This window comes from Carcharodon carcharias, chromosome 28 (genome assembly GCF_017639515.1).
Source record: "Carcharodon carcharias isolate sCarCar2 chromosome 28, sCarCar2.pri, whole genome shotgun sequence".
Lineage (NCBI taxonomy): Eukaryota > Metazoa > Chordata > Chondrichthyes > Lamniformes > Lamnidae > Carcharodon > Carcharodon carcharias.
In genome coordinates, this window is record NC_054494.1 from 28,104,421 (window position 1) to 28,119,281 (window position 14,861).

The following is a 14,861-nucleotide window of genomic DNA, read 5'->3' on the forward strand; positions in this document are numbered from 1 at the left end:
CTAAAAGAAAATAAAACCTGCTCATTTTAACTTGCTGAAAAATTTCTAACTCCTGGAAGACGTCTTCACTGCTGCACAAATTGAATTGGTGTCCCGGTGCGCCTTTGTGTCTCTGCTCCCTGAAGAGCAAGTGGGACATAAAAAGTGGCCTCCAGGTAAAAACTAGCACAACACGCACCATCCCTTTCAGGTTGAACTTTTTTTTTAAAACCCCATCAAACCCACAGCTCCTGTTCTGTGACCTTGAGACTTAGCCTTTTGGTCTATCACTGGAGTTGAGTTACTGGTCAACTTAAGCTTCTTTCTCTCATGCCCACAAAGCAAAGAGAGCAGGCTGCACAGCCACTTACCATCGATGTCAGTCATCACTCACTGCCGCTTGTCCACAATGATTGACCAGCTAGAAGTGAAAAAGCTCTTGAGGGCAGTAAAAAGTTGATTGATGAATGAGTCAAAGCTCCCATTGACTCACATCTCAAAAGTATTGCACAGTCTGCAAGTCAGGGAATAGCCATTACCTCTCTTTTTGAAGACCATAATGCTTAACCTTTCCCCTGTGCGACTTTTGATGGCTACTTCTTGAATTGCCAGCTTGATCTCTAACTTCCCCATCTATTTAGTAGAAGTCCAACTAGTACAAAGGATGTCTTGCCGAATGATGCTGGTAATGTTATCCAAACACTGTGGTGCTTGTGTACATCAGCAAATCCTGGTGCCAGTCACATTCTGCCTACAAGAGCAGGTCAGAGGCTGGGAATTCTACTGCGAGTAACTCGCTTCCTAACTCCCCAAAGCCTGTCCACCACCTACAAGGCACAAGACAGGAGTGTGCTAGAACGCTCTCCATTTGCCTGGATGAGTGCAGCTCCAACAGCACTCGAGAAACTCAACACCACCCAGGACTAGGCAGCCCACTTGTTTGGCACCCCATCTACCAGCTTAAACATTCACTCCTTCCACCAACGGTGCTCATCAGCAGTGTGTACCATCTACAAAGTGTGCTACAGTGTCCAAACCTGCAACCTCTACCACCCAGAACGATAAGGGCAGTAAATGCATGGGGACACAAGTTCCCCTCCAAATCATATACTTTGAACTATATCGCCGTTCCTTCACTGTCGCTGGATCAAAATCCTGGAACAACTCTCCCTAACAGCACTGTGGGTGTACCTACACCAGATGGACTGCAGCAGTTCAAGAAGGCAGCTCACCACCACCTTCTCAAGGGCAATTAGGGATGGGCAACAAATGTTGGCCCAGCCAGCGATGCCCACATCCTGCGATAGAATTTTAAAAAGCCCACTGACTTCAACAACTGGATTCGAATAAAGTTGGCTATTAAGGAAAGTAAATGCCATTTATCTCACCACTGCTCTTAAATATGACTCAATCTAAACAAGTCAATTTTTCAAAGAATTGAAAAAGTTCCTTTACGTTCTGCTATTTGACCTTTGTGTCTCGGAGTTATTCCTGTCAGAGTGATCTCTGAGTTAATCCTCAGTCTGCACTGAGGTAGCTGATCTCTGCTGGGATGGGGTGGGAATTGGCCACTGCCCTTGCTGCAGCTGTCCTAAACCAGACTAAGGCTGGGATTTTTCCACCCTGCCTGCCACTGGGATCTTCTGCTCCCGCCGAAAGTCAATGGACTTTTGGCTGGCCTGCCGCAGGGTCGGAAAATCCTGGCCTAAATGTAAAATTTGGCCAGGATTCCTGCTCCTGATCACGATCTAGTGACCCCTGCTGGAGGGAATGCTTGGAAGCTGGGCTCGGACAGAAAGGAACTCTGCTGCAATACCGTCCCCAGCCAAACAGCTTACCGACACTCATGTCTAACCCCACGCACACAATGAGTGTTGACAAGAAAAGCCTATCTGACAAGGGCTTTTGTTGGGTTTGGAGGGCTCCTATCTTTGTGGATTCCATGAGCTACAGACAGGGCTCAGGCTAAAACTGAGAGCGCAGAGACAGACTCCCCCTCCCTTTTCGCAAGGGGAGTCACAAACTCTGGCCTTGGCTGATGGTGGCAGGAGTTAAAAAAAAGGTAAGCAAGGAAGTCTGCCACATAAAGTTCGCCCCGACCCGCTGGCCCCACTTCTTAAAGTACAGTTAATCATTAACCTTCGAGAGTGAGAGCAAGAATCTATTGTACAAAAAAAAATCCTTTACTTTTGTTTTTTTTAATTAATTTCTGCACAAGCTTGTTCCACCAAGTTTGTAATAGCAAACTCATTGAATAGAGAATAGCCGGCATTACATACCTTCAATGCATTTTATGTAACAGATCCCCAGCATATGTTTTTGCTGCTTGTCCTGCTTATTCTGTTAACATATCAAAAACTTGCATTTTCAACATGATAAGGAAAGAGGCACTTTCTACCCCATCCTGTGCTATTAAATGTATAGTGGGGATTTGTACCACACTAAACTTACACGGTCCAGTTGCAGAGTAGGGTTTGTAGCACATTAGCCTCGTGAGATACTGCCAAGCAGTGCTCTGCCTCCGAGTGTCGCGCTGGCATCTTGGCAGGGTTAAAGGTCGCTGACTTAAGTTTGAGGCCCCTTAAGTGCATCCGTGCCCCACACGTTTACATTGAGGATGCTGCCTAACTGAGTGCAAAAATGCTGCCTTCGCAACCTTTGCGTTTGTGGCTTTGTGTCACTGCTGTGTCTGGTACACAATTGGCAGCTAATGGTTGAGCTGTCCAATTAATTCCACCCAAAGTAAAGTTGTTCAAGGAGAGCAGTGTTCAGACAGACACCTCTGGGCACCACGGAGCCCTTACTTAGCTTTGTTGCTCAATGCTCCTGTTGGAGGCCAATTTTTAACATGCTTTCTCATGAAGTTTATAAGTGTTGCGCACATGTATGGGCTAAAGGGTGTATGTCATCACGACACCACATGATTCACTATGTCCTTTGGTGTCAGCGTGCCGTTGGAGTTTGTTTGCAACATGCTGATCGTGTGTCCTTGTCAAATTTCTGAAACAAACACCCGTTTCCAATTAGCTGGATGACTGACCAACAGCCCATGGGTCATATACAATCCAGGCAGCCTGGCCTACAGAGCCCAGGCATCTTGGTGTTTATTTACAATTCTCCTTCAACCAACACCCGCAAAAACAGACAGACTGGTCAATCCTCTTCATGCCACTTCTGGGACCTCACATTCACCTAAATACTTGTACGGGGGCTTTGAGATTCCTTGATAAGTACAATAAAGTACTATATTGTTATGTAAATTCTTCCCTGGAATAAATTTCCACACGACTGGCTCAGTATGAGGGAAGGAAAACCAGACCATTTAGCACAACATGGTAACATCTGATTTTTATTAACGTTGGTTATGTTACTGGGCGCTGTGCATGAATTCTTTAATATGTTTGATTGTGGTATTGTATGTAATAAGATGCTGACCCACTTGATTGCTATATTGAGTGTATTAAAAGGGGCTGGCACTTGTCAGTCAGTTGTTGGATGGGAGCCCAGGATGGCTTCACCAGCAGGACAATGAAGAAATGGCTCTGTTGCATTCCACGATGATATGGCTTCACAAGCATTTTTGCAGGATTTAACCCCACAGCGCAGTGTGAATTTATACTGAATGACACCTAGAATACAGGGTTACAAGGGGAGAAGAGCTTACCTAAGATTGTATTCCCTGGAATTTAGAAGGTTGAGGAGCCGATTTAATCAAAGTTTTCAAAATATTAAGTGGAACAGACAGAGAGAAGCTATTTCTGCTGGTTGGCGTATCTAGGATTAGGGGGTATAGTCTAAAACTTGGAACCAGAACCCTCAGGAGTGGAATTAGGAAACTCTTCAACACAGAAAGGGAGGTAGAAGTTTGGAAATCTCTCCCACGTCTGGCAATTGATGCTAGATCAATTATTAAGTTTAAAACTGTGATAGATTTTTGTCAGCTAAAAGCATTAAGCGGTAGGGGCAAAGACAAATGTATGGAGTTAGGCCGCAGATCAACCATGATCTGATTGAATGGCGAAGCAGCATGATGGATGAGGGGCTAAATGGCCAACTCCTGTCCCTATAAAAAGCCAATAGGTTAAAATGTTACAAACCTGTCCAGGGATGAGCTTTAGGATAGATGTTCACTGAATATTTATCTCAGTAGCATTATTCCTGTTCGTGAGTCAGAAAGTTGCAGGTTCAAGGCCCCATTCCACAACTTGAGCACACGACCAAGGCTGGCATTCCAGTGCAGCACTGAGGGAGTGCCACATTGTCTAAGGGTGCTGTGTATCAAACGGGACATCAAACCTGTCGGTCTCTGACATAACTGGAAGAAGAGCGAGGGGCTCTCCCCGTGCCTCCACCAGCATTCCTCCTTCAACCAACAGCACCAAAACCTCACCATTCCAGCTCATTACCGTTTTGCTTTCTAATCTAACAACAAAGGCTCCACCTCAAAAATAATTTGATTGACTGTGAAGCTTTGTTGGATATTTTGAGAAAATGTTTCCACAGGCAGGAGGGTCAGAAGCCAGAAGACACAGATTTAAGGTAATTGGCAAAAGAACCCAGAGTGGAGGTGAGGAGAATTGATTCTTGTGCATCGAGTTGTGATAATCTGGAATGCGCTATCTGAAAGGGTGGTTGAAGCAAATCCAATAGCAAATGGAGGTTGAATGGGTATTTGAAGAGGAAGCATTTGCAATGGGGAAAGAACCAGAGTGTGGAATTAATTGAATAGCTCTTTCAAAGAGCCAGGTCAGGTATAGTGGGCCAAATGGCCTCCTTCTGTGCTTTATGATTCTACAAATTGAAAAATGGTTTTCCCAGTTGCCAATCTGGCCAGGCTACTGTGGGGTTGCCATGTGCAGTGCAAGACTCTCACGTCAGGAGGCAACAGAACAGGAGCTGTGTAAGGATGGTTTTGCTTAGTTATATCTTGTGAATTTGAATAGAATTGGCTGACACTTCATTTGGATTACCCAATGCTTCTGGATTCAAGTGGAGAATTGCACCCTCCTCGCATGCCCCAGCCATGATCACCCAAGTTGGCACAGATTGATTATGCCTCACCAACTCTCCACAGCGGCACAACCGAGATTAGGAACTCACAGTGTGAGACGCCCTGCTGCTCTTGGACTTCATGTATAGCAATTTGTAAGAGTCACATGGATTGAAACCCATCTTGGGCAACAATATAAAATGGGCATTGCTGAAAAAAGACGCATGTTGTCGAAGCTTTTCATCTTGCACTCATCAGAGCAATTTGCAAGAATGCCAAATGTGAAGAAAAACAACAATTTATACTTCATGAGAAGGAGTGCTGATTGGCAATGCACTGCCACATCAATCAGCGTTCTTTTCTCATCAAGTATAAATTGTTGTTCTCTTCACATTTGGTATTCTTGCGCATTGTCCTGATGAGTACAAGATGGAAACGTTCAACAACATGTGTCTTTTCTCAGCAATGCTCAAGTTTGGCACTGCCGAACGTCTATTAATATGACATGGATGGTCCCAGATCGGTATCAGGCATGTCTCCCCTTTATATTTACCTCCTTTGAAGTCAATAAATCTGATTATTGGACCGGGGTATAACAGGCAGCTAGTGCAATCCCACACGTTTTGTCCTACCACCCAAGACAAGTTTCTACCCCATGGACCCCCTTTTTCTTACAGTAAGTGTTGTTGACAACTTATTCCCCGTGTGCCCTCCCCATCTCTTCACTCCAAAAAATATGCCTTGATCTTGGCTGCAGGTGTGCTGGTAAACTTGGCTCATTAGTGGTGTTGTGAGATATTGAGTATCCAGTGAATGTAATGAAACAAAGGCAAACAATGCTGTTCTGTCTTTAGATGCCGCATCTGTTTTTTTTTAACAAAGAATTTGCGGCAAAGAAACCAGCCACTCACTCTATGTCAGCACCTATGCTGCACATGAGTGTCCATCAACTCTACTTCATGTAAATATATCAGCAGCTCCTCCTTTGGTGTTCCAGTCATGCACGTTCAGTGCAGCCTGTGATTTGCGTCCCCTCCAGTTAATACGGTTCCCTCCACATCACTTGTAAACTCCGCAGTGGCCGTCCCAACCCCGAGACAGTGTGTTTGAATTCCAGGATGGAGAGCACTAACCACTAACAGCAGATGTGCAGAAATCCTGAGTCCTGGTTCCCATTAAAGCTGAACAGCATTCCAACTGGCTGGTTTCACCATGAGGTCACCATCGCACTGAAACCAGAGCTCAAGGGTGTCGTAGGAAACGAGTTGCCCGTTGTGCGCTCAGTGGCACTTTATTTGGGTTTGAATGAATGACCGTGCATTTTGGTAGCTGAGGGCATGCCACTAGCTATGAAATCGTTGCTGACCTAGTGCCAGCTAGAAAAGAGCTGAAATAGTTAACGGGATTTTTGGTGATAATTTCAGCAAGGCAGTGAAATCACACTGCCAAGCGTTTTATTTAAATTTTCCAGGCTCCTTGCCTTTGTTAGAGACCAGAACGGGGCAGTCAGGAGAGGAGGCCAGAGACGGGGAACTATATCTCGTACCAGACCCTACATATGGTTTTGCTTTTTTTAAGGAAAAAAGCAAGCACGTGCTTGTGCGCGCACCCGACAAACGTTGTTGTCACCATTCCAGCGAGGGCCTTGAGGGCAGGATTACTCCATGAAGTTGAGGCTGTGCGGTTGCTGGGAGACTGCTGAACAGATCACATGGTAGCAATAAAGCTTCAGCCATTTGATACAACAGATGGTGGCGCAGGTTCTGTGATACTGTAGCCTGCTGGATGAAACTCAAGTGCTTAGGTCACCGGATCTGATGGACTTGGTTTTGTCAGAGAAAGATGTTAATTCACAAAACCACCCAGTCAAGAGTCTTAAGTGAAGAGACTGGTGGCCACTGACTGCTGCTGCTCTCCTGACCCCTGAATGAAGCGACCACAGTTCACTGCTGCTAATCTGAATTATTCAGTCATCCAAATTAAGCAAAACAGCAACAGAGGCATTTTTTTTGTGTGTGTGTGTTTAAATTAATTCAAATGAACAATTCAAATTAAGCAACACAATAGCGAGGTGTAGGCTATGGTGACAGGAGTAGGTTTTTTATGATTAAATGTAAAATTCAAATGAGAGGCAGTGCAATACCTTCATGTTCCTCAATCCGAAACAGCCCTCGAGAGTTTGCAGGTGGATAGAATGCGGACCTCCCCTGATTCGTTTTTAAGGAAGCTCTTGCTTGACACTGGCAATAAATCAGCTGGAAGCAGCGGAGCATCAAGCCTGATAGAGAGGCCCAAGTTAAGGCATAACTCCCTCAGTAGGCTCATCAACCTGTGACTTCCTCAGGCAAGGTTTTAACTGTTTCCCAGCAACAGCGAAAGGGCATTTAGGACGCGTTTTGCTCATTGGCAGTGATCGAAGCTAGGAAAGAAATGGCTTCCTGATCCATGGTGTTGCTAATAGCAAGATGAGGGGTTCCCATCATTATCTTACAAATTGTATCTGCCAACCCCAAAAGCACCCACTGTTAGTTTCGCAGAGGCTTGCTAGAGTTGGGGCAGTGGCAGGGGAAGGAGTGGTGTCAGTGGCTAGAGAAATGTTTTCTCACTCCTTCAGTCCATCAGAAACTACCCAAAATGGGTGCTACTTCAAAAGAAGATCTAGTCCCTTTTTCCTCCAGCCCACCAAGGTTAGGAAATCCAACTGAACGCTCTACTCCTATTCCTAGGTTCCTCTCTTTACAGGACCCATGAAACTGTAAATGTTAACAAAGCCTTTCAGGAAAGATAGGGGGACTGAGACACCATTTAAAGGGTTCACACTGGGATTCACATTTTTATTTTAAAGTCTCATGGTTTGTTACAGCAATAAATAACCCACTTGAGGCCTTCAGCTAGTTTTATCCTACCCTGGAGCAGCCCATGCAAATTCTATTCCTTGCCATATTTTTGAACCTTTGGCCTAGGCCCTCAGGTCTGCGATTCCATCTCTAATCTTCACCGCTCTCTCTTCTCCTTTAAGATGCACCTTAAAACCTACCTCTTTGACCAAGCTTTTGGTCATCCAACCTAATGTCCATGTGGCTCAGTCAAATTTTGTTTCATGGCACTTCTGTGAAGCACATTGGCATGTTTAGACACTATATTTAAATGCAAGCTCTTGTTGCAATGTGGTTGACTCTTTAACTGCCCTCTGTAATGGTGTGGCAAGCCACTCAGTTCAAGGGCAATTAGTGATGGGTAACAAATGCTGGATTCCCAGGGACGCCCACATTCCACGAAAGCATATAAAAAAAAATCAAGCGGGATCTCTCTGTCTCGGTCCCATCAGCTTCTGATAATCCCTAATCTTAAAAAAAATGTCTTGGTGTCTGCAAGAAGGAGTTTAGAAGTGCACAGGCTCATTAAAAGAAAACTAGCATCTGAAGAGGAAAACCAAACCATGTTATGTCCGCCTGGAATGTCCTTCCTGTTTCCTGTCAGGGAACTTACTTCCATTCAGTGGATTCTATGGAGCGCAGATTTATCTGTAGTGAGAGTTTAGATCTGAAATGTTTGCACAGTTTTTCTATACAGTTTAAATGTAAATGCTTCTGATATATCTTGAAGTTAAAAACAAGCGAGGGTTGTTGATCTGCGAATGGTTGGCTGTTGAGTTTAGTGAAATGACACATGCCATGCAGGAGGTTGTCTACCTGGAATTATCATTGAATGTGTTACAACTCAGATGGAGGCCATTCAGCCCATTGTGTCCCTGCTGACTCTCTGCAAGAGCAAATCACCTAGTCCCACTCCCACATCTATTCCCCATAGCCCTGCAATTTTTTTTTCTTCAGGTAATTATCCAACTGTTAAAAGCCATGATTGAATTTGTCTCCTCCAGGCTCTCATGGAGTGCTTTCCAGATCCTAACCACTCGCTGCATTTTTAAAAAAAAGTTTTTCCTCATGTTGCCTTTGATTCTTTTGCCAATTACCTTTAAATCAGTGTCCTCTGCTTCTCGATCCTTCCACCAATAGCGTTAGTTTCTCCTTATTTACTCCGCCCAGACCCCTCATGGTTTTGAATTAGTGGCAGTAATGTTCCTCGTGTTGGCAAGTGAAAATGTGAGGGTTGTGCTAACTTTGCAGGCTTATGAATATCTAGGCATTCGGGGACTTACGTGGCTCATCCCATTATAACCTTCGTCAAAATCCTTCATTTATTTTTTGTATTTTTCAATTAGCATTAAAATGTTAAAATGTTGACAAGAAATATATTTTCAATTAATCTACACATTTGTGGTTATTTAAATAATACAGGAAGTTACTGACATTAGCTTCATCTGAAGGTGTAGGACTGCTACTGGAGATGATGTGATCTTTGCAGAGAGCTGTATAAACCCCATGTAGAGTTGTACCAGTAAATTGATGCTACAATGGTAACCTGTGTTACCACACATTCAGGCAACAAGGACCTTAGGATGACAACAAGGTGGTAAGCTGGAATGGTTTTAACCAACCAGTATTCTCTATCCCTGCTCTCCCCACCCCCCATCCGCGACTTGTTTCCACTTCCAAATGCACCCACCCCCACCTCCACTTCAGCCCCACGAACAATGAAACTCTTATCCACACTTTTCTACTTCCAGCCTTGAACTCTCCGACCTCCAATCTTCCACCCTCTGCGAAGCTTAACTCCTCCCCCAAAATTCTGCTGCTCACATCCTGTCTTGCAATAAGTTACTTCGGGCCTGTCTTTACAGCCTCCTTGTGAACTGCAGCTTTCGATTCACAATCCCAAAACCTCATTGACAAATTCCACCATGACTTGACCTCCAACATGTTTCAACAACCTCCTGTAAACCCTGGGCTGCAACCAGCAGCCTTTGCTCTTCAGACTCTTGACCTCCCATGCATCCTTCCACTCATCGCCCCTCTCCTCTCCACCATCATTGGCAGAGCCATAAGCTGTCTCAGCAAGAAACATGGATTTATAGAATGAGATGACTCAAAAGGACAGCATTTGGCCCATCATGCCTGTGCAGGCCCTTTGAAAGATCTATCCAAATAGTCCCATTCCCCTATTCCTTCCCTACACCAACAGTGACAACTTGCATTTGTAGAGCATTGTCTTTAGATCTGTAAAAGGCGGCGTCCCCTCACATACATTATTGTCTTTAAAGCCCTGAGTAACATTTCTGTCTTTTATGGTTTTTTATACCTGCCCTCTATTCTTAAAAAATCTGGGTCCCTGGGGTACAACACAGTTTACTAAGTTGAAATAAATTGCAGCCAAATTGAGCTAGAGTTAAGTTCTACAGGAATGGAAGTAAAAGCAGCGAGGCTGTGCTGTACTTCTACAAGACCTTAGTTACACCACAATTGTGCACAGTGCTGTTCCCCATATTACAAAAGACTATTGAGGCAGTGGAGAAAGTACAAAAAAGATTTACAAGAATTATGCCAGAACTCTGAGGTCAACCACCAGGAAAGACTGGACAAGCTGGAGTTCTGTTCTCTGGAAATGTGAAGTTGCAGGGTGTCTTAATGGGTTGATTCGGTTGAGGTAGAAAAATGCTTCCTCGTACAAGTGGATCAAAAACTAGGGTGGGGGGGGTGGAGATCCATAAATATAAGACAGCCACAAATCAATCCAATAGAGAATTCAGGGGAACCTTCCTTATCCAGAGAGTGGTTAGATTAACCACGCTGGGTGGCTGAAGTGAAAAGGAAAGGCGCATTTAAGAAGTAGCTGCATAAGGGAGACAGGAATGGAAGGATGTACGGATAGCGTTAGATGAAATAAGGTGGGAGGAGGCTTGTGTGAGGAGCGTGAACACCATTATAAAACAGTAGGGCTGTGAAGGCCTATTTCTGTGCTGGAAATTCTATGTACAGGTTGAGAATCCATTATCTGAAACTCTCGCAGCCAATCGAGTTTCAGATTTTGGATGATTTTGGACACCACGTGTAGGCCTGGGCTTTGCTTACTTTACAATTCGGTCAGCGAGTTTGTGCCGGCTCAGGTCAGGGACTTCCCCTCGCTAAAGGTCTGGTGACGTCGGCAAGGTTCATGTTTTGGCTTGGGGAGTGTCACCTCGGGTCAGGGACTTCCCGCCCTGAAGGTCGATGAGATTTGAAGAAAGTGCGGTTTTGGATTTGCGGAGAAAAGATACCTGACCTATAACTCCTGATGAGTGTTCACACGTTGCCAAATGGGGGGAAGGGGGTTAGTTGTCAGCTGATGCCAACTCTGGTGCAGTTGGACTTACTGGAAAAGCCTGGGTCCTAGCTATTGCAACCCTCTTAGTGCCAAGGCACCCCAGTTGAGATTGGCAAATTCAGCACTGGCCAGTGATTGAACCTGGCTTGACACTGGGCCCAACTTTTTACAAAAGGGTGTGACCGTTTGAAAAATTGTGGCAAAAGACATAATTTCGACACTGAAAGTTTAAAGAACCACGTGTCAGGACTTTGTTTCTGAGCTGGTGTTGGGAATGGTAATGAAAACTGATGCATCTTTGCTGCAGTGAGCCAGTGAATGGGTTAAAACCGAACTTAATTTCCAAAGGAAAAAATTCACTCAGGAATCTTTTTGAGCCGGGTGAGTGCTGTGCATCAGTCCTTGTGGAGTGTTTCTGTCAGGAAATGGGTTCAGCAGAAAACCATTGCTGTGCACGGGCCAGTATGTGACAGGAACAAGGTAGGGCATTTTGCTGTTTGTGAAATCATGACCTCATGTGGGGTGGGATTAGGCAGTTTTATTAGATCTGTGATTATCTGGAGTCTGCTCCTGCTGTAACAGGCAAGTGGTTCTGGCAAAATGGGGCCCCGTGCAGTCTGTCAGTCAGCAAACCTACACACCACCATGTTCCCAGTGTGCGACACAGTTCCCAGCACTAGACCATAGAGCAAAATCCTTCTGGGGTGGTTGTTCTTTTTACTTTGCCTCTTGCTTTTGTTGCAGGCACATGAACTGCCATGCCTCCCCCTCTGCCCCCTACACCTCACCCCCAACCCCCACACACCACCCTGCGCACCCCCCCCCCCCCCCCCCCCCCCCCACCCCTTCCTCAGCTGAGTGATGGTATGTTCCCTTTGGCAGAATTGTGAAGCAAACTGCTTAATCATGGCTCTCCCCGTGCTAGTCACAATGGTGTGTTCTGGATGCTCATGCTTGAACAGACACAAGGAATTCCTGAAAGGAGGGTTTGGTGGGGGTGGGGGTGGGGGAGAAGGGGATAATGGGCCTTAATTTGCTTTTCTGAGAGGTAGCCATGCAAGAATTTCAAGTAACGTCAATGTGTGCCCTGAGCTTCATCGAAACAGTTGCTGAAGCTGAAATATGTTAAGTGTTAACTCAATATGGCACAGCATGTTGTTCAGTTATCCTCTTGACTGCCGGCTCCCCGAGGTTTGTGTTTTACTGATCTTACTGTCTTAGTCTGGCTTTAACTGGCTTAGAGAAAGGGAATGGGGAGGGAGGGGGTGGTTGGGGTGGTGGCGGGCAGTGACATTTCACTGGTGTTGCACCATGTTTTTTGACAGACATCTTACACTCCTGTACCACGGCTCTGGATTTCCACGGGTGTTAAGTATATATTGCAGAACAGGAGCCACACTCAGGAAGGACATGCAGGGACGTCACTGTCAGCAGTAAATTGCACAGTGTTAAATTCCACTGTTATGTTATTGTTGGATTTGCTGTGCAAGTGTGACTAGTGGAGGTGACGAGACTGCCTTATGGTGCAGCCTGTGAGGTAGGAATTCCAATCAGCAAGGTTGATATACCAGTGTTCAGTGTGCACTTGGATGGTATGTTTGTTGTGTGTTGGTGCTTGAGTAAAACTATTGCAAACTTGAGTGCAGGATACTTTAGGAGTGTGCATTTGTATCCTCTGCCTACTGGACTCGAGACCCCGGTGAAGATACTCAGGATAGGAGGTCAGGAGAGAGGAGGAAAGAATTAGAAATGTTTTGTTTAATAAGTTGCTGGCATGCAGTTAGTTCAATTTGGAAACAATCTCTCATCAGTTTGTTCCTTTAAGAGCTCTTCCCCATGGAGAATATCAGATAGGAATTACACTTAGACAAGGATTCCAATGTACACATGATGCTGTGCTGCTTCAGAGAGAGAGAGAGAGGAGCAGGGAAAATTCCAAGCTGGAAATGGGGGAAAGAGTAATTCAGAAAGGTGGCCACTAGTCGGAGAGGAGAAGCTGTAAGGAGGTTTTTCAGAAGGAGAGAGAGGTAACAAAGCTGGGTTGTACCAAAGTGACTAGGAAAATCTGGAGTGGGACCAGGTCCCCTCCCCCAAAACTCCAGTGAAGCAGTTCTATAAAGTGTGATGATTTGCTGGGGCCACGCTAGGTTTCCAGAACATGGGTCTTGGGGATTTGGCTGGAATTCAAATTTATAACTGCTGCAAATGCGCCGTGATTTTCAACAGGCCTTCCAGCATCCAACTGGCCACAGCAACTTTGCATTTGCCTTGTAACAAGACACCCAGTGCCCATTTTTGGAGAACCTGGTGCCACTCAGAATATGGGAGACCTGTAGGTGCATAGTGAGATTTGCTTTTGGCTGGTTGGTTAGTCTTGTCTGACACTTTCCTAGAACGGGCCATCAAGCGTTGCTAAATTACCAGTGACTTAAAAAGAGCAGAGCTTGAGTCGTGTGCATTTTAACTCTTTGGCGACTGCAGATGTAATTCAGCAGCACTATCAAAACTTCCACAAAGTTCTGGAGCAGTGTGATGTGATAAAAGCTGTCTTATTCTATACCGCTCCGGCCCTGTATCCTGTCATTTTTGGGAGTTTGATGGAGAAATTCGTTTCACAGAAAGGACACGAAGAAAAAAGCAGTGTCTATGTGCGAGAGATAAAGTGAAAGTAACATGAAACAGTCATGTGTGCTCCGCCCTTTACCTCCCCTTTCCTGTTTGTGTGCTTTTTTTTAATGAGTGTGATCCTTGCAACTTGCCACTCATGGGTTTAGTCATATATTGCCATGATACTCACAGTTCTCATATTAATCTCTTGCCTTCTCAAACCATACCACCTTGGCCATGTACATGCTCGTGTAACACCCCCTCCCCATTCCTCATTCCACTGACACCCTGACCCCACCCTCCTCCTCCACACCTCCAGGTTAACACAGATCCAAACTAAAAGCGATATATTGACATTTACACAGACCTCTGACCCAGCCAACATCATGCATGAGAAAGCAGAGCATCAAGCTAGTAAATTCTCTGCAATAGCATTGACTGTGTTAAAGAGCCTAATTCACACGTTTCAAGGTTCTGCCCACACTTGAAAGTGACCAGGAATTAAAATGTGACTTTTTAATGCCAGCTAGTGTTGTTGCTAATGCTTTACTTAGATTTAAATGAGGTGTTTTTTTAACATGTCTTTGTGTTCAATGCCCTTGTGCCTGTGAGCACCAGAAAGCACCTAATTTATGCAGTGGATCTGACAAGTGCTTAGCTGCAAATTGTTTTTTTTTTCCTTTTGAAGATTGTTCTTGGTATCTTTAAATGGCCCTAGCCCAGTGCCAGGGGCAGGTCAAGGCAATAACGTAGCTGTAAGAATGAGCATGTGAACCAATCAGTGAATGAGCAGACAGATAGTGGCGGCCATCTTTCTGGTACAGAGGGACTCGGGAATGAATCCTATACGTGTGATGTGGACTCAGAACTGTTTCAGGAGGTGAGACTTTGGCAGTTTTGACTCATTTATAAATTTGTGACAAGCGCAAAAATTACCTAGGAGCAGGAGGCGGCTGTTGACATTCTCGAGCCTGCTTCGCCGTTCAGTAAGGTCGTGGCTAGTCTGCATCCTAACTCCATTTACCCGCCTCAGCAAAATCCCAAATACATTGCAACACCTTTTTATTTTTTGCATTAATTTTAA

The 14,861-nt window shown here is 45.0% G+C and overlaps 1 protein-coding gene across 10 annotated transcripts in view; it reads left to right on the forward strand.

The window, feature by feature from the left end:
* zmiz1a (zinc finger, MIZ-type containing 1a) overlaps nucleotides 1-14,861 on the forward strand; it is a 411,800-nt gene that overhangs the window by 278,665 nt on the left and 118,274 nt on the right. The window contains exon 1 of one of the 10 annotated variants that reach the window (XM_041176099.1): nucleotides 11,628-11,650. The exons of 8 other annotated variants lie outside the window; for them this stretch is intronic. The gene's annotated coding sequence lies outside the window, so the exon portion shown is untranslated. Of the gene's footprint in view, nucleotides 1-11,627; nucleotides 11,651-12,647; nucleotides 12,708-14,861 lie in introns of those variants that run through there. One more of the 10 variants, XM_041176097.1, reaches the window with a different exon arrangement.